The sequence below is a fragment of the Macrotis lagotis genome, chromosome 4 (assembly GCF_037893015.1).
Source record: "Macrotis lagotis isolate mMagLag1 chromosome 4, bilby.v1.9.chrom.fasta, whole genome shotgun sequence".
Classification (NCBI taxonomy): domain Eukaryota; kingdom Metazoa; phylum Chordata; class Mammalia; order Peramelemorphia; family Peramelidae; genus Macrotis; species Macrotis lagotis.
Genome location: NC_133661.1, coordinates 277,138,055 through 277,165,070, shown reverse-complemented (window position 1 = coordinate 277,165,070; position 27,016 = coordinate 277,138,055). Strand labels below are relative to the sequence as shown.

The 27,016-nt window shown below is 34.1% G+C and overlaps 1 protein-coding gene and 1 long non-coding RNA gene across 2 annotated transcripts in view; both read left to right on the top strand.

Annotated features, from left to right (window-relative positions):
* LOC141522575 (uncharacterized) overlaps window positions 1-27,016 on the top strand; it is a 369,684-nt gene that overhangs the window by 72,540 nt on the left and 270,128 nt on the right. The window lies entirely within an intron of this gene.
* Window positions 13,507-27,016, top strand: part of FUT8 (fucosyltransferase 8) — a 268,893-nt gene continuing 255,383 nt past the window's right edge. Inside the window, exon 1 of the mRNA XM_074236102.1 lies at window positions 13,507-14,233. The gene's annotated coding sequence lies outside the window, so the exon portion shown is untranslated. The remainder of the gene's footprint in view (window positions 14,234-27,016) is intronic.

Sequence of the window (27,016 nt, the reverse complement as noted above, 5' to 3'; positions counted from 1 at the left end):
AACACTTAGAAAGCTGTAGCATCAAGGATTTGTTATTTTAGTAAAGTAGCATACAAGATAGAAATTCATAAAACTGTAGCCCCTGGCTTGTTTCTTGAGTTCGATAACTGCCCTTCGATGAATCACAACTCAGACTAGGGAATACAGGTTTTAGAAAGAAGATAGAGATTTATTAAAAGAAGTTACAACATATAAAAAAGGTAATAGGAAAGTTAAGAAGAATAGATCATGTGGATTGCTGGAAGGTCAAAGAGAGGGAGCCCCTTCTTTTATCTCCTTAAATTCTCCCTCAGAGTCCATGGGAGGGGTGGTGATCTGGGAGTGACCCAAGTCTCACATTGGAGATTTTGCCTTTTGGGGAGGGGTCTCTTTTGGGTGGTCTTGGGTGTTTCCAGAGTCTGGTCCCTGGCAGCCCCACCAAAAGACAATGCAATCCAAATCAGGTTGAAGGTCAGGCCTTCAGATGTGGCCTAAATTAGATAATAAAGGAAGAACAGATTTACAAAGTTTGCCTCTGACTGATCTCTTCATCCCCTTATACCCACGTTTCTCTGCTACAAAATTACTCTTGGAGAACCAGTAAGTTTCATGTTTATAAGGGCTATTTTGTTGAAAACAAATAAGTATAACAGCACAAAAAAATGATAAAAATTCAATAGAATCACACTTTGATAAAATTGGAACTATATATGAAGAAGACCAAGTTTACACAAGGACATCAGAAATGATAAAGTGAATTGCAATTTTGATTTACAGTATAGAAAGACAGACTGATTAAATAAAATTTTTGTGATCTGGGGGAAAAAAGTTCATGGAAAATTGTATTGTTTCATAGTTACATAAGAGACCTAAGGTTTCTTCCAGGTCTAAATCTATCATCCTGTATATAGAGGAGAGAAGAAATTATGCTCTCTATCTGAGAGCTATGAGCTAAAAATAGAAAATATTTCACATACAATTTCCTGAGCCATGTAGTGAATATGAATATTGAAATAAATGAACATATGGATATGTTTAACTCATTTTGAAGTGTTTAGAAACAGGTTAAACTAAGTTCTCAGGGTGGGCTTAATATTGAGGAAAAGAATGCTGATGCTAGGGGTCAGGAATAGTCAACCTTTCGAGCCTTTTCTTGTTCTCTGATCTCTGAGCTTATGAAAACAAAATACGAGCCCTCAGATAAAACAGATAATTGCTTCTAAACTTATATTCCTCTCCCTGTTATATTGTAAGGTCAGAAGGGTCTACCACTGCTGGAGGGGAAACTTCAGAGGAGGCATGCATTGCTCATTGTACTGAACATTGTACCATTAAATGAAATTAGAGAGGGAGAGGGGAAGGGGGAGAGGGAAGGAGAGAGAGGGAGAGAGGGAAGGAGAGAGAGGGAGAGAGGTAGCATTCATTTGCTCATTGTACTGAACATTGTACCATTAAATGAAATCTGAGAGAGGACAAGGAGGAGAGGTGGGGGAGGGGAAGGGGAGAAGGATGTCTGTGTGTGTGTGTGTGTGTGTGTGTGTGTGTGTGTGTGTGGTGTATGAGTACATACACCACAGAGATGGGCAAGTATAAGGGGTGTGTTTCAGGATTAAAGATCTTGGTATAATTCGGTTCTCCCACCTTAGTAACTCTTATATTTGAAAATAACTTAGAGCTAGTTTTCCAGTTTGATTGCTACTTAGCCCACATTAGTGTGCTGAAATCCTCTAAACTCTCCTGATTGTGGAAATTGTTTTTGAGTAGGGCAGCCTTAATTCCAACCATATGTAACATATAACAAATAAAGTAAACTTTTTTCTTACAGTAAGAGTTGTCTATTAGAATACCGAATGCAAAATTTGTGCTAATTCAGTATATCCTGGGCTTGGCAGACTTCAGCATGCAAATGTATGCTACTAATTACAAATGAGACATCTGTTTATTAAACTAAGTTTTCTACTTAAAAACCATTTTATCAATACTTAGAATTATTGTGTACAGTTTGGAAGTAATAAGCTCACATAAAAATGGTTTCAGTAAAATGGTATTGTACTGAAAAAACAAAAAAATAGCCAGCATTTATACAGCTTTAAGGTTTGTAAAGCACATTACAGACATTCTCTTTTTATCCCCATAATAATTTTGGGAGGTAGGTGCTATTGTTATCCCCAATCCCCAGATGAAGAAACTTGAGGCAGGCAGAAAAATTTATACCAGAGAACAAGAAAGGGCTCCAAAGGTTGACCATTCCTGACCCCTGGCATCAGCATTCTTTTCCTCAATATTAAGCCCACCCTGAGAACTTAGTTTAACCTATTTCTAAATACTTAAAAATGAGTTAAACATATCCATATGTTTATTTATTTCCATTTTCATATTAATGCTAGTTAATGTCAGAGACTAGACCTGAAGTTACAACTTCCTGATTCCAGCCACCTGGTTGCTTCATACTGGATTTGGAATTAGAAGATCAAGTTTGAATTCCGACCTGTACTTAATACTAGTGATGTTGCAGCTTGTGTTGGTAGAGCTCTGGAACCAGAGGCAGAAAAACCTAATATCCAGCTGCCTCAACCACTTAACTAACTTGGTGACCCCAGACAAGTTAACTTCATTTTTCTTATCTGTAAAATGGAAATAATAATGACCTGTACTTCATAGGGCAATTGAAAGAATCAACTGAAATATTGTATGTAAATAAAGCATATTGCAAACCTTAATGAGTGACTTGATGTGCTGCTTCACTTTTCTGGGACTCCGTCATCTGTATAATGTAGGTGCTGGGTTAGATGATTTCTCAGATTAATTCTGGATCTAATCGATGAATTGGTCTTAACAATGTCATAATCCTTGTTGGACTAATAATAATAATAATAATAATAATAATAATAATAATAATAATTAATAATGCTTTAAAACTTTTCAACATGCTTTTTTGACATTTTCTCATTTGATCCTCTCATCTCTGAGATATGTATTGCAAATATTAATATTCCCATTTTAGAGATGAGGAAAATGATGATCAGAGTAATTTGTAGAGCAGTCCCACCTAGGCCTCTTTCCTGACTTTCATTTCTAGAGGACTTTTACCATTACTGTCATTCAACTTGAAAAGAATTCTCTGTCTTCAGATTCTCACTCCTCAGAGGTAGCTATCCTATAAATTGAGGGTTTGGAGATTTTATTTGTTATTATTATTTTTGTATTACTTTAAGGTTTTTGCTTTGTAAGTTAATGTATCCTTTAAGGATTTATCTCCCTCCCCGCCCCCTCAACTTCAGCAGTTAACATAGACATACATTTTTTTTTTGTACTGGGAGGAAAAAATAACTGATTTAGTTATTATACTGTTTTCCCAAGGAAAATATTTCAATTATCTTTATATTTGTTTATTTCCAAACAGCTAGAGCTGCTAGCTAGTTTATGTTATAAAGTTCAATGTAAAATTTGATTTTAAGTAAAAAAGATGCTTTCAGCTATTCTGCTAGAAACATTTGCAGTCATATTTTGTTGTTTATCATCTTAAAGGTTAAAAATGTCTGAACATAGTACCCAGAGAAAGCATTTCTCTGAGGAATGTACTTAATATATCAAGATCTAATGCCTGAGAGGATTATTATGACTGAGTTACCTATGTTTGAGAATAGGACTTTAGAATTGAAACTCAGAGCAGTCTCTTCTGGTGATGAGAATAGCACCACCATCATTGGAATATTAGAAATTTATCAATCTGCAACAGTTCTTTATACAATCTTTACATAGATTCTTCTCATTTGCTTTTTTTCCATTATTAATTTTGAAGTATAAAGATATGAAAGGATATGATAGGGGTATGAATCTCAGACTAATGTTCTCCTACTCGATTATAAATTCTGAAGGCATAAACAGCAAGTCATTCTTGTTTCCCATTTGTCACACTATCTAAAAGAATTCTTTGCATAGAGTATGTACTTGAGATTATTCATTTTATAAAAAGTAGTTTTATTTTTTTTAAAAGGAAAAGGTAGTTTGAATATCTTTACCTGGATTAAAACTGGCAACTCCTGACTGTTATCTAAGCATTTTAAAGCATGTACTGAGACTATATTTCTTCACCTTTTTCAAAATATTTAACTTTATTATAGAAATTCTGATTCAGAGTGCATTGAATAAAATCATAGAATTTCAGGAGGGTAAGATACAATATAATTAGGTATTAAATGTCAGAATATAGCTTTACAATGAATACCTGTACTTTCTTTTTGATGGTGGAAATCAGCATCCTTGAAGAGAATTTTTAAAACTTGTAGGCAACAATAATTTATGCTCTTTTCCCAGATACACATTAATTTTTATTCACATTTCTCCTTTGTTGAATACATAACCTGAAGTACAATTCAGTTTCATTTGGTTAGTGAGTATTTGATTGTATGGTGTCTTGTGCTGGGGATTAAAGCCTTTTTCCAAATAAGAGAATTTAAATTAAGTAAAAGGTTGGCTAGTGAAAAAAAAATTTAAATTCATGTGTGTATTTATGCATAAACAGACAGATAAATTATATATATATATATATATATCTTTAGAAATTGGAATTCTATATAAATTATAAATTATATATAAATAGCTAGCAAAATATATATGGATAAATAATCAGGAGTGTTCATAAAAATCAGTTCAATAGGAAAAAATAGTGGAATTCAGTTAAAAATAGTTTTGTAGCACATTTATTTTACTGTAAAAAACTTTGCTGTATTCTTTTGTAAATAGAATTGAGATTAAAACATACCTACTGCTTTTTTGTTCTACTGCTTTCAGAGATTTTATTTGGGAGAATGTGGATACAGAGATGAAAAGTTTGCAAATACATATAATATAAGGTTGTAGTTGATAAATACCAGAGTACAGGGGTAGCTAGGTGTACACAGTAGATAGAGCACCAGCCCTGGAGTCAGGAGTACCTGAGTTCAAATTTGGCCTCAGATACTTAATAATTATCTAGCTGTGTGGCCTTGGGTAATTGCCTTGGGCAAACCATCTAACCTCATTGCCTTGCAAAAACCTAAAAAAAATACCAGAATACAAACTGCCTTAGAAGTTCAGAGCAAGGAGGAATCACATGATGTGGTACAGTGAATAGATTACTGAATTTTGAATCCAAGAACTTGGATCCTATCCTGACTCTGCCCAGTTTTGTGATCATGGGCAAATCCATTAGTAACATTTAAGGCCCCAGTTTCCTTATCTTTAAAATGAGGAAGTTGGCCTTAGGTGATTCTTTTTTATGTAAATATTTTATTTGTTTTCCAATTATATACAATAGCAATTTCTGCCAATCATTTTTTGCAAGGTTTTGAATTTTACAATTTCCCCCCCTTCCTTCCCTCTCCCCCAACAGAAGACCATCTGATAGTCTTTATGTTTGTTTCCATGATAATGCATACATCAAAATTGAATGTATTGAGATAAAAAACATATCCTTAGGGAAGAAAGAATATATTAGAGATAGCAGATTAGATAGGTGGTTCTTAAGGTCCTTGATATCTAAATCTTTTGACTTCACTTTGGGAAGATCAGTGATAACTGAGTGGAGGATGGAATGGAATCCAGACACCCAAGCAGAATGCTATTGCAGTGGTCTTGATACTTGTGGTTTGCAGTGTTAAAGGAGACAAGGGGGAATATATAAGATATATTATGAAGGTAAAATCAATAAAACTTGATGACTGATTGGATATGGGTCTGAGAGGCCAAGGTAACTGTGCTTTTGTGATCTGATTCTTCAGAATATGAAGGTGGCTAAGCTTTTGACTTGGCTGATTTTAGTGCGAGTTTTCATTTTTTTTGTGTGTGTTTGTGTATTCTCTGTTGCTGTTTCCAATATTTCGGGTTGACTTTTCTGTGTAGGTTCTTCATAAATTGTTAGAACTCTCGTGTTTTTTTTTTTTTATTGCTTTTACTTCAACCTCAAAATTTCTTCTTTTTCAGTTATATTCTTTTTAAGAGGCTAAAATGAGATAATATGTTAAGCACTTTGTAAACATTAAAGCACTTTATAAATGTGAGCTATTACTATGTGGTGTCCCTGTTTTTTTTTTTTATCATTCTAAGTTTTTAGTCTCTCATGAGTCTCATGGGACTTTTTTTCCTTTAAGGACTTTGATTTCCGACCTTATTTCTTTGCCCTTTTTTTAAAAACCTTTCTTGATTTCAATTTTGAGTCATTTCAAAAGTCTTCCATTTGAAAAAAAATAGAATTTATTTGATCTCTTTATCTTTCTTAGGGGATTTTGACTCAGGTTTCTTCTGTTGTGATGTGTTTGTTCATAGAAATAATTCTTGTTGAAATTTTTTTTTCTCTTCAGTCAATTTTATCTGTTTTAGTTATTCTTCATTTTTCTGTCCTGTTCCAGTTGGGGAGAAAATGCTTATTGTTTGTTAGTCTTTTTTTTTTTTAGACTATTCTAGGCTCTTCTGATTGATTCTCTTCCCTCCTGCCTTCCTGCCCTCCCCCATCCCTATTTTCTCCTCTATCCCCATTTTCTTCTCTTTGTTCCCTTGGATCTTCAGAGTTGACTAGAGATCAGTTTGCCTTAAAATGTTCAGGTGACAACTGTGATACTGCTGCAGAGAGAGACTACATTTTCCTTTCGACATCGGACTTTGTTCAGTCCCCTAGGCTGTATCCTGAGAGCTTATTGTGAAGAGAGAAAAGACCCCTATGACACTACTGAGAATCCTCCCCTTCTGGGCTTATCCAGTTTTCTTTCACTTCTATGCATACCTTTTTCTTCCTGTTGAATAAGAGGCAGAAGCACTGGGTGGTTGATCTTGGGGATTTTTTTCCTGTAAGAATTGGGTTCTTTAGCTTTTTCTCTTCTTATTCTTTCTGGGTTTACTTTTATCATTTGTTAGGCCAAACTCCTTCCTAAGAAACTTCTATCATTTCCCCATATTCTTCAACTTAATTCTTACAGTCATAGAAGTGATCAGGTAAACTTATACTTGGAAGTTTTTAAAGTTGTTTTGGTTCTCTGCAAATCAGTTAGAAAAAGTCCAAATGTGGACATATTTTGCACCCTACCTCAGTAGAACATTTATGCTTTTGAAGCTGATACATGGTGTCCTTTAATTTCTTCTCTAATGATATAATGAATTCAGAGTATTCAGTATTCACCATTCAGAACATTCTTTGCAGTGTAGATAAGGCCAAGATTCAAGTTTCTGTAGTTAAAGGAGAGAACTTTGATGTAATGAATTTTATACTTGCTTGAACTGAATCTGGGATTAAAAGTGACTTTCTTGGCTTCAATTTTTATTATTTCTCTTACTTTTAAATTCTTCCCTTTCCCTAATATAGTTCCCTTCTCCATTATCCTCTGCTTATCCTAACAGCTTTCTGCTCTGGGTAATTTGTTCTCTTTTCCTAAGATCTTGGAAGAGATTAGGAAAAAACCAGTGCAAAGACTTGAATTCTTCTCATTATGAAATCTTTTCCAAACTGGGCATGAAGCTTGGATCATTTTGATAAAGGGGTATTTGCATAATTGAAAACTGGGGCACATAAAAAAGAAGATGGATGGGAGTGGTGAAAATCACGAAAAGCAAGGTGGTTTTTTCTTGTATGACAAAATCCAACTCATTTTGACCTATAAAATGAAACTTGCACTACCTGACTTACAGGAACATAACATTTAATAACTGAAAAGTATTTTAGAAATCATTTATTCCAACCTCATCACATTAGATAAATTGTGGGCTGTTACACAAGTAGTAAGTAACAGGATTGGGATAACTATTATTGTGTAGAAAGGACTTTTAAACAGTAATATGCTAAATAAGAGATAATTCTCCTCTTGTAAGGAAGAACATGTAGTTCTTAAAAATTTACAGGTGAGATTCTTATTCATTGTGCCTCTTTATTATTGTTAAGACATCACAATTAAGACATCTAGGTCCCCAATTGGGGTGTTATATTCCTCATCCACCTGAATATCCTCCCATTGATCCCACTATGTCTCCATACATTTAGATCATCACCTCTTCTTTGTAGAAACTGGTTAACCTAACCTAGAAGGAACAGAAATGGTGTATTATACCAACATCCTGAAATACTAACCTAGCTTCAGAACTTATCCTAATTTCTTTTGAAAATTGTATTCCATTTCAGTTCAGCAGATATTTATTTATTAAATAATTTCTTTCAAAACCAATTAAGACATCATCTGAATACACTGTTAATCAAGTATAATTCTGCTTTCTCTAACTCTCCTTTCCTCTAGAGAAATTTTTTTAGTTTTTGATTTGAAAACTCAATTCTACCTAGAAAGACTAAAGTCCCTAAATAGCTACTATCTTTTGGGATTAATTCCATGAACCATTTCATTTATGAAAGCAGACCAACTTCTTTCTGGCTCATGGCCTCTATATACTTTTATAAAAATGCTTATATTTCTTTTCTAAAATTATGCATCACCTATGTAGGTATAAGTAGACCAAGATCACAGTTTTGCATATACTATCTGAAATCTATAGAGAGATTACTTTGTGGTCCTCCCCATCCCCCCACCCCCACTCCCCAACTTATATATAGCATTATTCCTTTAACCTTTGCCCCTTACTAAGAACTTTAGTTCAGACTCATAATTATATTTTCATTTGGATCTCATTTCCCTTCTTTTGGGAATGTAATTGGGTAGTGTAATAACTGTTATTTGCAAATTTTTCTTCTTTTAAAGAAATATCAATTTTTTTTTTCTTTTCCCATCCAGCAAGACCTTAGCTTGGTCCCTTCTTACAACTTGTTTTTTTTATCTGATCTGTTAACAAATGGTAAAAAGTTGGGAAGGATCCTCTAGTGTAGTCTTTAGTATAGTTTGGAAGGAGAAAGGCATATACATATGCTTCCCAACCAGTTATACAGAGAGGAAACCTGGGACAAGACTAAAAGCCTTCTAAAGACTCATTAACAAGAAACAATTCTCTGTTGTAGGATCTTCTAGGGAAAATACACATTTTCCAAATGCATTTCTAGGTAACTGAAGTTTCCTTGTAAGAGCTCCATTTCCCTTTCATAATGATTAAATTAAATTTATTTTAGGAACTGTTTTTGTTCTTTATTCTTTGCTGTAAATCAAACCTTGTTTGTTCACTTTCATTAAATATAGTTATCTGTCAACCGATGGTTTAAAGATGCTTTAAGTCTGATTCCCCCCCCATTGAATGCTATTTCTTATTTTGATTACAGATTTTAATTTGCTATGATTAAATAATAAATAATGATACTAACATTTATGTGGTGCTTAAAGGTTTGTAAAAGGCTTTACATATATTATCTCATTTCATCTTCACAACAGTTCTGAAGTAGGTGCTATTGTTATCATCAACCTTGTTTTACAGATGAAGATAGTAAGGCTGAGAGAGTTAAATGAAGTATGACTTACCCAGGATTACACAGCTAGTAAATAAATAAATAACTAAATTTTATATATATATATCTATACATTTTCTCAAACCATAGAAGATTGTAAAACTCTTGTGGAAGGAAGAATAGTATTCATACCACAGGATAGAGTGTTTTTGAAAACCATCAAAGTTTCAAAACCTTAAATAGATTTTCAAAACCATTGTTAGTTTATTAAGGTTAGAAACTAGCCTGGTCCCAAGCTGCCCCTCTCTAGTAAGCCTTCACTACAGCAATCCCATGAACATACAAATGTGAATTTAGCTCTTTCCCACCAGAAATACTACTGTGTTTTGTTTTTTTAATCTATAGTCATGCTAATGAAAAAAAAAATTCCCAACAACCTAATGCATTCTGTGGAGTATGGGGTGTCAGACCTCAAGAAAACCTTAACATGATGGTTCATAAAATGAGTGGAAATTGTTTCCGTATCAAAAATTGTATAATTTTTTATTTCATCTATTTAGGTACAGTAAACTGAAGTAAATTTTTAATGCTGCTCATTATTTCCTTTGAAGTTCCTTTATTGAATTTTAAAACATTGGCAATTGAAAATGGTATGTAAAAATAAAGTTGTGTTAAATGATTGAGATTATATTATTAAATAGAAAGACAACCACAAAAGGAATGCTTTTATTAAATAGTAATTTGCCACTAAATTTAGCTACTTCCAATTAAAGCATTTTTTTTTAAGATTGAGCCAGAAAAGTTGGTGCTTTGGGAAGATATCAGGTACCTTATGAAGAAGAATATTTTTGAATATGAAAACTTGATGAAAAATGCCTAGCACCTGAGGAGATCATTATATTGCATGATTTCAAATTTCGGTGTTTCTTACTGAGAATATGTCCCTAAGAGAAAAGAAATTCATTGAAAGAAGGATAAGGGGAAACATAAAATCAACATTTTTACTGTATGTGAAACTATTGCATTGACAGTGATCATTACAATTATATGGTTGATTCAAGCAGAGGAATATGACCCTGAGAATTAAAGATTGTTTATCCTGGGATAATTGTTGAAAAAATATTAATTTTTCCCCATCACTTATAGGGAAGGCCCAGGCACACAAAACAAATTAGTCCATGACTTAGGTAATCTTTCCTCAAAGGTATGGTTTGCTCACTTCTGTGTTTTTTTTCCTACTGATTGTGGAAGAGTGTACATTGCTTTTTTAAAAAACAACTTTAAAAGAAATACTAAGAATAGCAACTTGGTTTATATGGAGTGTTTTTTTTTAACATTTTAGTTTTTATATATTAGAAAATTATCTTTCTGAAGTTCTTAAGAGTCACCCCTTTATTTCACAAGAAAATGAATGAAATGAAAAACTTTATTTGTAACACTCAATGTACTTCATTTTTAATACTAATATCCTTGATAGTATGTTATTTCAACAATGTTTGCGCCCTCCAGTGGTGAAGATTGTAACCACCCACACCTTTACACACACACACACACACACACACACACACACACAGAGAAACGTAATGCTTTTATATGTATTCTTCATAAAGCCTTCACAGGGTGTCCATTAATTATACTTGGTGAAAGACTTCTTTTTATATTCTTGAATTTTTTTTTTTGTGAATACCAGTGGATCTCATGGATTATCAATCAATCACTCCAGTATTTATGTGGCAGACTCTTTGCTTATTGTTGGGGAATATAAGTACAAAGAATGAAACAATCTCTACTGTCAGTGAGCTTACATTCTAATGGAGGGGAAGACAAGTCCATATATATAGACATATCATATTGCTCTGAGCAGGAGGAGAAATGCGCAATAAATACTTGTTAACTTGTTTTTTGAACATAATTGGCAATATTGCTAAAATGCAGTTTTGGATCCCTGAAGTATATTCATCTGGTAAGATAAAACAAAAGGAAAAACCCCCAACATGATGTGGTGAACCTCAGGTGACCCAGGTGAAATAAATCTTGTAAAAAATCTATAAATGAAACTGTATGTTTGTGTTTCATAACTAATTAGATTATTTTCTAAGCTATAGACTGGGTTCTGTGCAATACTAGCATATTTTATTATTACTAATTCAAACTGCAAGGCTATTTAAATTCTTGTGTTCATCTAATATTACTTTAATGCCCTAAAGTTAAAAGAATGGTAGATATATGCTTCGCCAATATGTGAAACTGTTGGAAATCAGATTTTATTAAACTGTCAGTTCTACAGGAAGCATTTTTGGGGATAATTTGCTTCAGTCAGTTTCATATGTTTAATGACATTAAAAACCCCATTTTTGCATATTTAGGTTATGGAGTTAATCATACTTATTTTTAGATCTTTAACCCACCTTATTTTTAGGTAAATCAGTAAATTGGCTTATTTGCTTTTTTAAAAATTATTTTTTTGCTTATTTGCTTTTGAGAAGACATATTTCTGTGTCAGATTTTAATAAACTATAAGAACTCAATCAGAACAGGTCAGTTTCATGAGAATGCTTCTTATTTTATGTCTCTTTAGTCATACATTTATTAAAACTTAGATTTCTAAATGCAATTAAGTGACAAACTTTTTAGGGGATCTTTTTTTCTTAAGTGCTCTTATGGTGTTGAGGATTAAGGATTTTTTTATTACTGTTTTGGTCAATTAAATATTTAAGGATTAATTTTTTTTCTTAAGGTTTTATTCAGAAAGCAAACCCTTGGGATTCACTGATTTTGCCTTCTTTGTAAGTTCCATTATATCTTTTGTCCTTGTTCAGTGTGGGCATTCAATATATCTTTGTCAAATACATGAAAGATTGCTTTTTTCTTTTGTTGTTATCATAGGAAATGAGCCTTGGGATTAGGGAGATCTGAGTATGAAAATTGTTTCATACATATCTGAAGTTCTATAATGCTTCATACCACTTAAAAAAATGACTTAGCCTCTCTGGGTCTCAATTTCCTCATCTGTGAAGTTGGAGAGTGTGATACACTAATCTCTATGATCTCATTTATTTCTAAATCTGTGTTTAATTCAAAGAGTAGTATATTATCACATTCTTTTGTTTTCATTTCTGATGATAGTTTTTGTAATAGACTTATTTTAGGATTTTAACTTTTAAAGTATATTAGGCATGCCGTAGTTGTATATCATGAAGACTACATATTTTAATGGTTTTTGGAAGAGAGGGAAGGTAGGTTGCTGGAATGATAATTCTTATAATTATTCCTTTTGAATTCTCTAAGAACGCTATTGTGAATCCCATGTAATATCTAAATGAGTTATTAGTGATACTTTTTCAGATATCTTAGCTTTGGTCCCAAGTCATGTCCTCTGGGATTCAGGTTATCTTTATTATATAAACTTATTTAGTGGTTTGTTGTGTGGTTTTGGGACAGTAGGTTAGTTTGAGTTCCAGGTTCATCTCATCTTGTTGATCTCAACAGGAATATAATATAGTATTAGTAAGAGATAATAATAGTTAAAAATTTTACAACCCTTAAAGGTTGAAAAGCTCTTTATATATATTATCTCATTTTATCCTCTCCACTCCTTTGAGGTAGGTGTTCATCTGAGATTGTATAATTGGCTGATTGTAGGTAACACTTGCAGGTTCTACTAAGTTATCAGTACCCCTTTCTAAGAATACCAAAAACTTCATTGATTTATAGCACTTGTCCAGTTGTCTTCTCTGTCTTTGTTTCATTTAGTGTCTGGTAAGACTGCTTCCTTATTTGGTGATTTTAAGGTCTCATTTCTTGCAGAATCAGTCACAAAGATTGAATGAAAAGCATTTATGTGCTAAGTAAGGTTTCTGCCCTATTAGGGTATTTATATGTTCCTTTAGATTAAGAATAACCAGTTTTAATTAAATCAGTCATCAACATAGGTTATTTATCTATTGCTTTTGTTTATCTCCCTTGTAAGATATATTTTCCTATTAAAATTATTTGTGATTAGTTTTATTATAAACTTCTGTGAGGAATTGAGTTTTGCAGTTGGATTTGATTTGATTATATCTAGAGACTTCTGAAATTTGTTTTAGTATATCTTTTCATTAAAAGTAAGACTATTTTGATATTGTAGCTGAAATAATCCTGTCCTTTTGAAACTGCATGTCTTAATTCAGTCATTTGATGATTTATTAATCTGTCTTTATTGACATTTTATATTAAATTTGCAGAGCCATGTGTTTTTAAACTACAGTAACACTTTTAAATATTTACTAAAATCTATTCAGATTTTAGTATAGCATAAACAGAATACTTGAAAACTCATTTTATTTGGGTATTTTTACCTATTTTTCCAGGTACATTTCAGGACAACAAACATTTTTCTTGTATTCCCCCCCCCCCCAATTCTTTGCTTGTTATGTGGCCCTGGATAAGTCACTTAACCACTGTCTCAGTTTTCCCAACAAAGGGGAACATAATTGTACCTAATTCCTAGGGGTATTGTGAGAATAATACGAAAAAATATTTGAAAATCCCTTAGCACAAAATCTGGCACTTAAGAAACACTCCCTCTTTCCTTTCTTCCATTCCTTCCTTTCATTCCTTGCTTTCTTCTAAAATAATATAGAATATGTCAGAAAACATAAATTTGCTATTTGGTAATTATAATTCTTATTCCTCTTTGGCTGCCTCCTTTCCTTTGCCACCTGTATTGGGATGGAAGAAAGAAAGGAATCTGAAGAGTACAAAGTCTGACTTGAGTACCTTAGTTCCAACTTTGATATACATTGGGAAGGCTCTTGCTCTTGGGTCTAAGCACTTTTTCTTCTTTCCTCTTTTTTTCCTAAGATGAATCTTGAGAAGAATTCCCCCTCCCTGGACTCCAGACCTTTTGAGGAGGGGGACTGCAAGGTCAGATCTAATTTCATAATAATAATAATGATAGTAGGTTTTAATTTTTAATGTGATAAATGTTGATAGTTATAACCCACATAAACAAGGTTTTTTCCTTATGAAAAGGTTGGCATAGTATTTATTTTGTATTTATATTTATTATAAAGAAATATTAATAAAATTATAAATATTTAAAATAAATAGTTTTATTTCTTTGTATTTATTTCCCCTTTTAAATTTATTTTGAAGATTTTTTTTATTTTGAGTTTTACAATTTTTCTCCTAATCTTACCCCCCTACCCACAGAAGGCAATTTGCCATTTACATTGTTTCCATGGTATACATTGATCCAAATTGAATGTGATGAGATTGAAATCACATCCTTAAGGAAGAAACATAAAGTAAAAGAGATCGCAAGATCAGACAATAAGATATCAGGTTTTTTCCTGAATTAAAGGTAATAGTCTTGTTCTTTGTTCAAACTCCACTGTTCTTTCTCTGGATCCAGATGTTATTCTCCATTGCAGACAGCCCCAAATTGTCCCTGATTGTTGCACTGTTGAAGTGAGCAAGTCCATCAAGGTTGATGATCATCACCCCTATGTTGTTGGGGTTTTTCTGGTTCTGCTCATCTTTTCAGCATCAGTTCATGCAAGTCCCTCCAGGCTTCCTTGAATTCCCCATCCCTCCTGGTTTCTAATAGAACAATAGTGTTCCATGACATACATATACCACAGTTTGCTAAGCCATTCCCCAATTGAAGGACATTTACTTGATTTCCAATTCTTTGCCACCACAAACAGGGCTGCTATGAATATTTTTGTACAAGTGATGTTTTTACCATTTTTCATGATCTCTTCAGGGCATAGACCCAGTAGTGGTATTGCTGGATCAAAGGGTATAAGGGTATACACATTTTTGTTCCCCTTTAGACATAGTTCCATACTGCTCTCCAGAAAGGTTGGATGAGTTCACAGCTCAACTAACAATGTATTAGTGTCCCAGATTTCCCACAACCCTTCCAACAATGATCATTGTCCTTTCTGGTCATATTGGCCAGTCTGAGAGGTGTGAGATGGTACCTCAAAGATGCTTTAATTTGTATTCCTCTAATAAGTAATGATTTAGAGCAATTTTTCATATGATTATGGATCTCTTTAATCGCTTCATCTGTAAGTTGCCTTTGCATATCCTTTGACCATTTGTCAATTGGGGAATTTTTTTTTTTTAAATTTGATTCAGTTCTCTATATATTTTAGAAATGAATCCTTTGTCAGAAATACTAGCTGTAAAAATTGTTTCCCAGTTTACAACATTTCTTTTGATCTTGGTTACAGTGATTTTTGTCTGTGCAAAAGCTTTTTAATGTAATCAAAATCATCTAGTTTGTTTTTGGTGATGTTCTCCATCTCTTCCTTAGTCATCAACTGCTTCCCTTTCCAAAGATCTGACAGGTGAACTAGTCCTTGATCTTCTAGTTTGCTTTTAATATTTTTTTTATGTCTACATCCTGTATCCACTTTGGTTTTATCTTGGTATAGGGTGTGAGGTGTTGGTCTAATCTAAGTTTCTTCCATACTAACTTCCAGTTTTCCCAGCAGCTTTTATGGAGGAGAGAGTTTTTATCCCAATATCTGCACTCTTTGGGTTCATCAAACAACAGATTACTATAATCATTTCCTGCTATTGACCTGGTCCATTCCTCTTGTCCAGTACCAGACAATTTTGATGACTGATGCTTTATAATGCAATTTTAGATCTGGTAGGGCTAAGCCCCCTTCTTTTGCACTGTTTTTCATTGAATCGTTGGAAATTCTTAGACTTTTTATTTCTCCATATGAATTTACTTACCACTTTTTTCTAACTCATTAAAGTAATTTTTTGGAATTTTGATTGGTAGGACATTAAATATGTAGTTTAGTTTTGGTAGAATCGTCATTTTTATTATAGTAGTTTGACCTATCTTTGAATAGATGATGTTTGCCCAGTTATTTAAACCTGATTTTATTTGTGAGAAGTGTTTTGTAATTGTTTTCAAAGAGTTTCTGAGTCTGCCTTGGCAGGCAGACTCCCAGGTATTTTATGTTGTCTGAGGTTACTTTGAATGGGGTTTCTCTTTCTAGCTCTTTCTATTGTATCTTGCTAGTCATATATAGAAAAGTTGAGGATTTATGAGGGTTTATTTTATATCCTGCAACTTTGCTAAAGTTGTTAATTGTTTCCAGTAGGTTTTTGGATGATTTCTTGGGATTCTCTAGGTATACCATCGTATCTTCTGCAAAGAGTGAGTTTTGTCTCTTCCTTCCCGATTCTAATTCCTTCAATTTCTTTTTCTTCTCTTATTGCTGAAGCTAACATTTCTAATACAATATTGAATAGTAGTGGTGATAATGGGCATCCGTGTGTCATCCCTGATCTTATTGGGGAATGCCTCTAGCCTCTCCCCATTGAATATAATGCTTGTTGATGGTTTCAGATAGATACTACTAATTATTCTTAGGAACAATCCATTTATTCCTATACTCTCTAGTGGGTTTTTTTTTTAGTTTTTTTTTTCTTTTTGGTAAGGCAAACGGGGTTAAGTATCTGAGACCGGATTTGAACCCAGGTACTCCTGACTCCAGGGCTGGTGCTTTATCCACTATGCCACCTAGCTGCCCCCTACACTCTCTAGTGTTTTTAGTAGGAATGGGTGCTGTATTTTGTCAAAAGCTTTTTCAGCATCTATTGATATAATCATATATTTTCTGATAGGTTTGTTGTTGATATAATTAATTATACTAACAGTTTTCCTAATATTGAACCAACCCTGCATTCCTGGGATAAATCCTACTTGGTCATAATGTATTATCCTAGTGATAACTTGTTGTAATTGTTTTGCTAAGATATTAGTTAAGATTTTGGCATCTATATTCATCATAATTTTCTTCTTCTGTTTCAACTACGCCTAGTTTAGGTATCAGCACCATATTGGTGTCATAGAGTTAGGCAGAGTTCCATCTTTCCCTATTTTTCCAAAGAGTTGATATAGAATTGGAACCAGTTGTTCCTTAAACGTTTGGTAGAATTCACTTGTGAAACCATCTGGCTCTGGAGATTTTTTCTAAGGGTGTTTAATGATGGCCTGTTGAATTTCTTTTTCTGAAATAGGGTTGTTTAGGTACTTAATCTCCTCTTCATTTAACCTGGGCAACTTATATTTTTGTAAGTATTTGTCCCTTTCACTTAAATTGCCAAATTTATTGGCATAGAGTTGGGGAAAATAATTACGAATTATTACTTTAATTTCCTCCTCATTGGTGGTGAGTTCATCTTTTTCATTTATGATACTAGCAATTTGGTTTGCTTTCTTTTTTTAAATTAAATTGCGCAGGCGTTTATCAATATTTTTGGTTTTTTCATAAAACCAGCTCTTGCTTTTATTTATTAATTCAATAGTTTTTTGCTTTTGCTTTTATTAATTCCTCCTTTAATTTTTAGAATTTCAATTTTGATATGTAATTGAGGTTTTTAATTTGTTCTTTCTCTAATTTTTTTAGTTGCATATTTTTGTTCATTGATTTCTTCTTTCTATACTTTATTCATCTAAGCATTTAATGATATAATATAATCTCTGACAGCCGCTTTGAGTGAATTCCATAGGTTTTGATATGTTGTTTCATTATTGTCATTATCTAGGATGAAATAATTAATTCTTTCTATAATTTGTTGCTTGATCCACTCATTCTTTAAAATGAGGTTATTCAGTTTCCAATTAGTTCTGGGTTTATATCTGCCTGGCCCAATATTGCATATGATTACATTATGATCTGAGAAAGATGTATTTTAATTTAATGTAATTTCTGCCTTTCTGCAGTTGATTATTAGGTTTTTATGCCATGGTACATGGTCAATTTTTGTGTGTCATGTGCTGCAAAAAAAAGGTATATTCTTTCTATCCCCATTCAGTTTCCTCCTTAAGTCTATCATATGTCGGTTTTCTAACAATCTATTTACATCCTTAACTTCTTTCTTGTTTATTTTATGATTCAATTTATATAAATCTGAGAGCATGAGGTTGACGTCTCCCACTAGTAGAATTTTGTTGCCTGCTGTCTAGGTGTTCCTGTAGTTCTTTCAGCTTCTCCTCTAATATTTGGATGCTATTCAATTGGGTTGCATGCATATTCAGTATTGAAATCACTTTATTGTCTATGGTACCTTTTAGGAAGATAAAGTTTCTTTCCTTATCTCTTTTTTTTTTAGTTTTTTTTTTTTTTTAAGTGGCTTGCCCAAGGCCACACAGCTCGGTAATTATTAAGTTTCTGAGACCGGATTTGAACCCAGGTACTCCTGACCCCAAGGCCAGTGCTTTACCCACTATGCCACCTAGCCGCCCCTTCCCCTTATCTCTTTTAAAGCTATCTATTTTTGCAGCTACTTTGTCTGAGATAAAGATTGCTACCCTTGCTTTTTTCACTTCAGCTGAAGCTGAATACATTTTGCTTCAACCTTTTACCTTTACTCTATATGTATCTCTCTGCTTCAACTGAGTTTCTCATAAGCAGCATATTGTAGGATTCTTGTTTTTAATTCAGCCTGCTATTTGGGTACATTTCAAGGGAGCATTCATCCCACTCACAAAGTTATAATTACTCTTCATTGCCCTCCATGCTATCATCTCTCTGTATTTTCCCCCCTTTTCCCCCCTTTATCTGTTTTCCCCAGTATATTGTTTCTGAATACTGCCACCTTCAGTGTGTTTGCCCCCCTATATCACCCCCTCCCCTTTCTTTCCCCTTTCCCTTTTTCCATTTTCCCTTCCCTTCCTTCTGTTAGTTTCCTTTTCTCCCTCCCTCCCTGTCTCCATCCTCCTCCTCCCCTATTCCCCTTTTAATACTTGAAAGGTCAGATGTTTTTTAAGTTAACTGAGTCTGTTTGTAAGTTAACTTTAAGCCAAGTCTAATGAGAGGAAGATTCAGGTGTTTCTCATCTCTCTGCTTCCCTTTTATTACAGTGGGTCTTTTGTACCTCTTAATTTAATGAGATTTACCCCATTCAGTGCCCTCCCTCCTCCTATCTCCTTCCTGGCCCCCCTTTTAAGGAGGAAGTGTTTTTAAATCATTCTATCTAAGTCATAGAAAATCCTGAGTATCTATCACTTCTGGGGAAGTATATTCTCTCTGATAAAGTTACAGTTCTCAAGAGTTATGAGAATCTTTTTCCCATGCTTGGATATAGTCAGTTTCATCTTATTGGATAGCAGTTTTTTTCATTACCCCCCTCCTTTTTTTTTTAAAATGTTTTTATGTGTCTCTTGAGCCTCCTGTTTGATGTTCAGCAATTGTTGGAAGTCTTCCATTTTGTTAAATGTCCATCTTTCCCCTTGAAAGAGAAGACTCAGCTTTGCTGAACAGTGGATTCTTGGCTGCATTCCAAGCTCCCTTGCTCTTCAGAATATCTCATTCCAGGTCAGCCAGGTCTTATATAATCCTTACTGTGGCTCCTTGGTATTTAATTTGTTTCTTTCTGGCTGCTTGCAGTATTTTCTTTTATCTGATAGTTCTGGAATTTGGCCATTAACATTCCTTGGTGTTTTCATTTTAGGATCTCTTTCTGGAGGGGATTGATGTATTCTTTCAATAACTATTTTGCCCTCAGTTTCCATGATATCAGGGCAATTTTCCATCACTAAATCCTGTAATAGTAAGTCCAGGCTCTTTTTCTCTTCCATGTTTTCAGGAATATCTGTAATTCTCAGGTCATCCCTTCTTGATCTATTTTAGAGGTCAGTTGTTTTATGATGAGGTATTTTACATTTTTTCTATTTTTTATGTTTTTTTGATTTTGTTTAACAGACTCTTGCTGTCTCATGAAGTCAAGTTTCCACAGACTCCATTCTCTTTTTAGAGAAGAATTTTCTTCATTTAGTTTTTGCAACACCTTTTCCAATTGCTCAGTTCTATTTTTATAAGAGTTTTCCATTTGACCAATTGAAGATTTGAGGGAATTGCTTTCTTGTTGCAAGGTGTTAATTTTCTCTTCCAAATTTTTTCCCCAAATTTTCCTATTGATTTTTAACCTTCCTTCTTTCTTCAAGAAAGTCTTTCTGTGCTGGAGAGCAGGTCATATTCTCCTTGGAGGTTCTAGGTCTCTCTGAGTTAGTGTCTTTTCCTTCCAAGAATTTTTCTATAGATAGCCTTTCTTCATTTTCCTAAAACCTTGTGTTGGGTAGGGGCTGATTCATAGGGGTTTGGTGTCGGGATCCCTAGAGGCTTTATTCACTGAGTGTAATATCTCTCACTGACCAGTGGGTTGTGCTAGAGGTTTTCCTTACTGAGCTCAGTATCTCCATCTGGCCAGTAGAGGGTGCTGGAGGTTTTGGTCGCTGAGAGTAATCTCCCCATCTGGCCAGTAGGGGTTACTGGTTGCTTTCTCTGCAGTGCCTGTGACCTTGATTGAGGCCCTCTCCCTGGGCCTAGAGGGAGTGGTTGAAGCTGTTAAATACTTTTGTCTTCCATCAAAGGTGGGCTCTACCCTGGGGTGAGGTGATCACTCTCCCTATTGTCAGAGGAGGTTGTTCTCCTGCTTGGCCTTAGCCTGGGGCAGAGGTAGTCTGTAATTGTGTTTGTTCTGGGACAGGCTTCAGCTGAAATGGCTATGTGGACTCGGAGTTCCTCCTGACCACAGGGGCTCCGGAATCTTCTCTGCAAGTCTCCTGCTCAGGAGCTCTCCCTCCAGCCCGGCCACTGATGCCTCTGCTCTCTAGTTGACCCAAGCCCTGGTGGTAGACCAGGTTCTAGCCCCACCCCTGATCAAGCTGGTCTGGTTCTCAGGGCGACAGTCCTGTGGCTAATTGGGCTAATCCACTGATCCAAGCTTTCCGCTGGTCTGTGCTCCAGACAGAGTCTGCCTTCTGGGCCTGGATTCACCCCCCCATCTTGGAAGATAGATCCTGAGGTAGATGTTCTTCTCCTGACTTTTCTTTCTGGATTTTGTCAGTTGAATTTCTGTTAAGAGGCTTGTTTCATATTATTTATATGGGAAGATAAGGAGACTTTAGAACTCTGTCTTCTCTCCACCAACTTTAAGTAATCCTTAATAACTTTTAAGAGTATGATCACTTTCTGAAACCAAATTATTTTATAACATGATTTCCTGAAGGAGAGTGAAATTACATGGAAAGGAGAGCAAGCAAATAAAAAAAAACATTTATTAGCGTTATTTGTAGGTCAGGGAGTCATAGGGGTAGTGATGGTAGGATTCCTAGACCTGGGTTTAAATACTAATTGACTTGAAAGCCCTTGCGTTTTCTTTTTAAATTATTAAAATTATTTTGTTAAGCATTTTCTCCACGTTAAAATTTATTTATTTATTTTTTAAATTATTATTATTTTTTACATTTTTCAGGGCAATGGGGTTAAGTGGCTTGCCCAAGGCCCCACGGCTAGGTAATTATTTAGTGTCTGAGGTCAGATTTGAACCCAGGTACTCCTGATTCCAAGGCCAGTACTCTTTTCACTGCGCCACCTAGCCGCCCCCATGTTAAAATTTTTAAATAATCATTTTAAAAAATTTTGAGTTCCAGATTTTCTCTTTCTTTAGATAAGGCAAACAATTGCTTTCATTTATACAAATGAGGTCATGCAAAACATATTTCCATGTTTGCCATGTAGCAATAGAAGTCATAAATAAATAAATAGAGATAAAGCCATTAAAAAAATAATCTTTCTGAAGAAATTAAAGCTATCCATAGTCCTATTAAAACAACTCTGAGGTTCAACCTTATATCTATCAGATTGGTCATTTTTCTTTTTTGTCATTTTAGTCAATGTTGGATGGGATGAAGGAAAACTGAGACACTAATGCACTGGTGGAGTTGTGAACTATCCAGTTATTCTGGAGAGTAATGTGGAATTATACTTCAGTGCAATAAAACCTTTTGGTCCAGTTATTCTACTAACTCTTTATCCCAAAGAGACCATAAAAAAGGGGAAAAAGAGCCACATGTACAAAAATGTTTATAACAGCTTTTTGTAGGGGGAAAGAATTAGAAATTGAGGGGTTACCCATCAATTGGGAAATGACTGAACAAATTATGTTATATGAATGTGATGGAGTATTATTATTTTGTAAAAAATTAAGAATGGACAGGACTTCAGAAAAACCTGGAAAGATTTTTCTGAGGGTAGTTAACAGAACTAGGAGAACATTGTACACATTAATAACAACATTTTGGAATGATCAGCTTTGATGGACTCAGTTTTCCTCAGTAGTTCAGTGATCAAAGACAGTCCTGAGAGAACTGTTAAGGAAAATAACATCTATATCCAGAGGAAAAATCTATGGAGTCTAAATGCAGACATACTCTGTCCACTTTTTAAAACTTCCTTTATGTTTTTTTCTTTCTCATGTTTTGCTCTCTTTTAGTTCTAATTCTTCTTTTACAACATGACTAATATGGAAATATGTTAAAGATCATTGTACATATACAACCTATATCAGATTGTTTGCTGTCATGGAGAGGGGGAGAGAAGGGATGACGGTTGAAAAATGTAAAACTCAAAAGATTATTAAAATATGAATGCTGAAAACTATCTTTGCATGTAATTGGAAAAATAAAATAACATAGAAAAGTATCTTTTAGTTTTTATTTAGAGTTCATTAGTTCTTTCTGAGGGTGTACAATTTTTTTTTAATTATGAGTCCTTCATATTGTAATGGATTATTGTATTGCTGAGAATAGCTAACTTACAGTAGGTTATCGTATAATATTGATGATATCATGTACACTGTTCTGTTTCTCCTCATTTTGCTTTGCATGTTTTCATCAAAGTCTTCCCAGGTTTTTTGGAAACCATCTTGTTCAATATTTTTTATAGCATAATAATATTGCATCACAATCATTTACTATTACTTGTCCAGCTTTTGTTCCCTAATTGATAGGCATCCTCTTAATTCCCAGTTCTTTGCCAACACAAAATGGACTGCTATAGCTATTTTCTTTTGTATAAATAGGTTCTTTCCCCTTTTCTTTGATCTCATTGGGATATAGAGCTAGTAATGGTATTGCTAGGTCAAAGGGACAGCTATATAGCCCTTTGGGTGTCATTCCAAATTGTTCTACAGAATGGTTGGATCACTTCACAAAATTCAAGTTTTAATTTTCCCCCATTCTCTCCAACATTTCTCAATTTTCCCTTTCTGTCATGTTAACCAGTCAAATAGGTGTGAAGGTGGTACTGAGTAGTTTAAATTTGCATTTCTCTAAGCTTTGCTTTCTTCTTCTGAAAACTTCTGTTCATATTCATTGAACTGGAGACTGTCTCATATTTTTATAAAATTTGGCTTGGTTCCCTATATATTTGAGAAATGAGACCTTTATCAGAGAGACTTGCTGCAAAATCCTTTCTCAGTTTCTGATTTTTCTTCCAATTTTGGCTGCATTAGTTTAATTTGTTTTTTAAATAAAGTCTTTTAATTTTATGTAATCAACATTTTCTTCTTTTTACTTTCTATCATCCCCTTTATCTCATTTGGTCATAATTTTCCATTATCCATGAATCTGGCAGGTAAAATTTTCCATTCTTCCCTAATTTACTTATTTTTTTAGGTTTTTTTTTTTTTTTTTTTTTTTTTTTTTTAAGGCAAATGGGGTTAAGTGGCTTGCCCAAGGCCACACAGCTAGGTAATTATTAAGTGTCTGAGACTGGATTCCAACCCAGGTACTCCTGACTCCAAGGCCGATGCTTTATCTACTACACCACCTAGCTGCCCTTCTAATTTACTTATTATATTATCTTTTACGTCAAAATTTTGTATGCACTTTGACATTATTATTTAGTATATGGTGAAGGGGTGTTGGTCTTTGTCTAGTTTCTGCCAAACTGCTTTCTTGTTCTCCCAGCCATTTTTACTCATGTTGAATTATTATCCCCCAAAATTTGGATCTTTGGGTTTATCAAATACTAGTCATTTACTAGTGTGTATTTGTGCCTAATGTATTTTCTTGATCTGACACTCTTTCCTAACCTATAAACAGATTGTTTTGATAATTATACATTTTTTATTTCATTTTTTATTTTTATTTTTCCAAATTAGAAGCAAAGATAGTTTTTAACAATCATTTTTTCTTGAGCTTTTGAGTATTACATTTTTCTTCCTCTCTCCTCCCACCCCTGATAGGAAGAAATTTAATAAAGGTTTATGCATGTATGACTTTTGTTAATCATATATCCATATTAATCACAATGTGAAAGAAGAATCAAATCAAAGTGAAAAAAATTTTAAAAATTGAAGATAATAAGCTTTGTTCCATATTTAGACTCCACAGTTCCTTTTCTGGATATGGATGGTATTTTCCCTCACAAGACTTTTAGAATTGTCTTTGGTTTTTGTACTGCTGAGAAGAACAAGTCCATCACTGCTGATCATCATACAATGTTGTCTTTAGCATATACATTGATCTTTCAGTTCTACTCACTTCCCCTCAGCATCAGTTCATGCAGTTCTTTCCAGGCTTCTCTGAAATCCCATTCCTCATGATTTCTTATAGAACAGTAGTGCTCCATTACATTCATAAAACATAATTTGTTCAGTCATTCCCCAATTAATGTGCATACCCTCATTTTCCAATTCTTTGCCACTACAAAAAGAGCTATTATAAATATTTTTGTATATGTAGGTTTTTTATTTACCCTTTTTCATGATCTCTTTGGGATATAGACCTAGTAGTAATATTTCTGGATCAAAGAGTATGCATATTTTATTGTCCTTTGAGTATAATTTCAATTTTTTTTGATTAAAAATGGCTTTTATTAAGATATTAACAAGAGGACTACCTCTTTCAAGGGGAGAAGGGGCTAAATCCTGGAAATGCTAGGTCTAATATGCACTTTGAAAGGCATGTTCCGACCCCTTTGTGCAATAATTGACTGGGGTCACAATCTAATTGATACATTTGCCTCCATATATTTTCCCTGCCCTGTTCATTATACTACTGAGTACAGGGGAGGGAACAGTAACCTCCTTGAGCATGCTCAAAGGAGGATAGTTCCTAGTTTAACTCAGAAATAGGTGGGACAGACCTGATCTAATCTCAGGTTTTGTTTTTTTTTAAATTTTTGCAAGGCAATGGGGTTAAGTGGCTTGCTCAAGGACACACAGCTAGGTAATTACTATGTGTCTGAGGCTGGATTTGAACTCGGGTACTCCTGACTCCAGGGCCAGTGTGCTCTATCCACTGTGCCACCTAGCTGCCCCTAATCTCAGGTTTTGATCAGGTTGGGGCCAATTCTTTTGCCTTACACTCACATACCTACCCATAGGCACTAATATAGGCAGACCCCCCAGTTTTTGTAATGTAAACTAACAATCTCCCTTCACGTACTTGTGGAAGCCAAACATACCCACATATTCCTCACAATTTCCCCCTTTTTCTTTTTTTTTAAAATAAGAATTTAGTGATTTCTTTCTTAAATCACTTGTTATTGACATGACTACTGAAGTCTTCTATCAAGATTTTTGCTTCCTTATTATCAGAGACATGGACCTGTCCTATTTTCCAGGTTTGTCGGGGAGCACATGCCAACTTTCTGATGTCCCTGCTTATTTCTTTTACTACTTGCCTATTGTCATCCATCTTTAGGCAGCAGCTTGATAGATTGAATTTACTACAAACACCTCCTTCTCCAACTAACATAATCTAGTACAAATCTTTCTTTGAAAGGAACCACTCAGGAGACTTAAGTTGGCATATGATTGTTGTCTTGGGGCTACAGGTCCTCACATTTGCATCTTGAAATTACTATGTATTTCTTCATATAAATGTTACATTTACTTGTGTGTAAAAAACAGACAGGTAGGTGACTTCATGACTAGAGAATCATGTCTGTAGACTGGAAATCCTGAGTTTAGATTTGACCAGAGTTATTTGCTAGCTGTATGATCCTCAACAAGTCAGTTAATCTATAAGCCACATTTTCCTCATCTGTAAAATAAGAATGGTAATAACACTTGTCTTACAAGATCATTGAGAGACTCAGAGGAGACCCTTAGCAAAATGCTTCTTTTCTCCTTTCCTTTGTACCTACCTCCCCAAAATGTTAGCTCTTTGAGGACAGGAACAGTTTCAGTTTTGCTTTTTTCAGTTTTATTGTTTTTCAGTCATTTGTCAATGATTTCTAACTCTTTGTGACTCCGCTGGGACTTTTTTTTGGCAAAGATATTGGAGTGGTTTGCCATTTTCTTCTCCAATTCATTTTAAAGATGAGGAAATTGAGGCAAACAAGGTTAAATGATTTGAAATCCTAAAGATGAGTCTTCCTGTTTCTGACTTGATGATGTATCTCCTGTATCACCTGGCTGCACATATACTATCACACACTATATATTTAATAAATACTTATTGAATTGAATAATAGCTATAATTTAAATAACTCAAACTTCACAATCCTGTGGGGAAGGTATTGTTCATATTATTGGCTTCAGTTTACAGATGAGGAAATTGAGATTTGGAAACTTTAAGTAACTTGCCCAGGGTCACATAGCTAGTGAATGTTAAAGGCTGCATTTGAGTTCAGGTCTTTTTGGTTTTTGAAACTGACGTCTTAACTCTGCACTCTAGCCATTGTGCCAGATTTTTTAACTGGGAAAATCTCTATGCTTCTATGCCTATATCCTGATGAGTCTTATATGAAGTGGAATCAGTAAATCAATTAATAAATATAAATGACTGATGACTGGTTCGTTATTGTGATTACAGGGAAGAGTGAAGAGAGGAGAATAATTCAATTAGATAAATTTAGTTAGAAGTATGTTTTA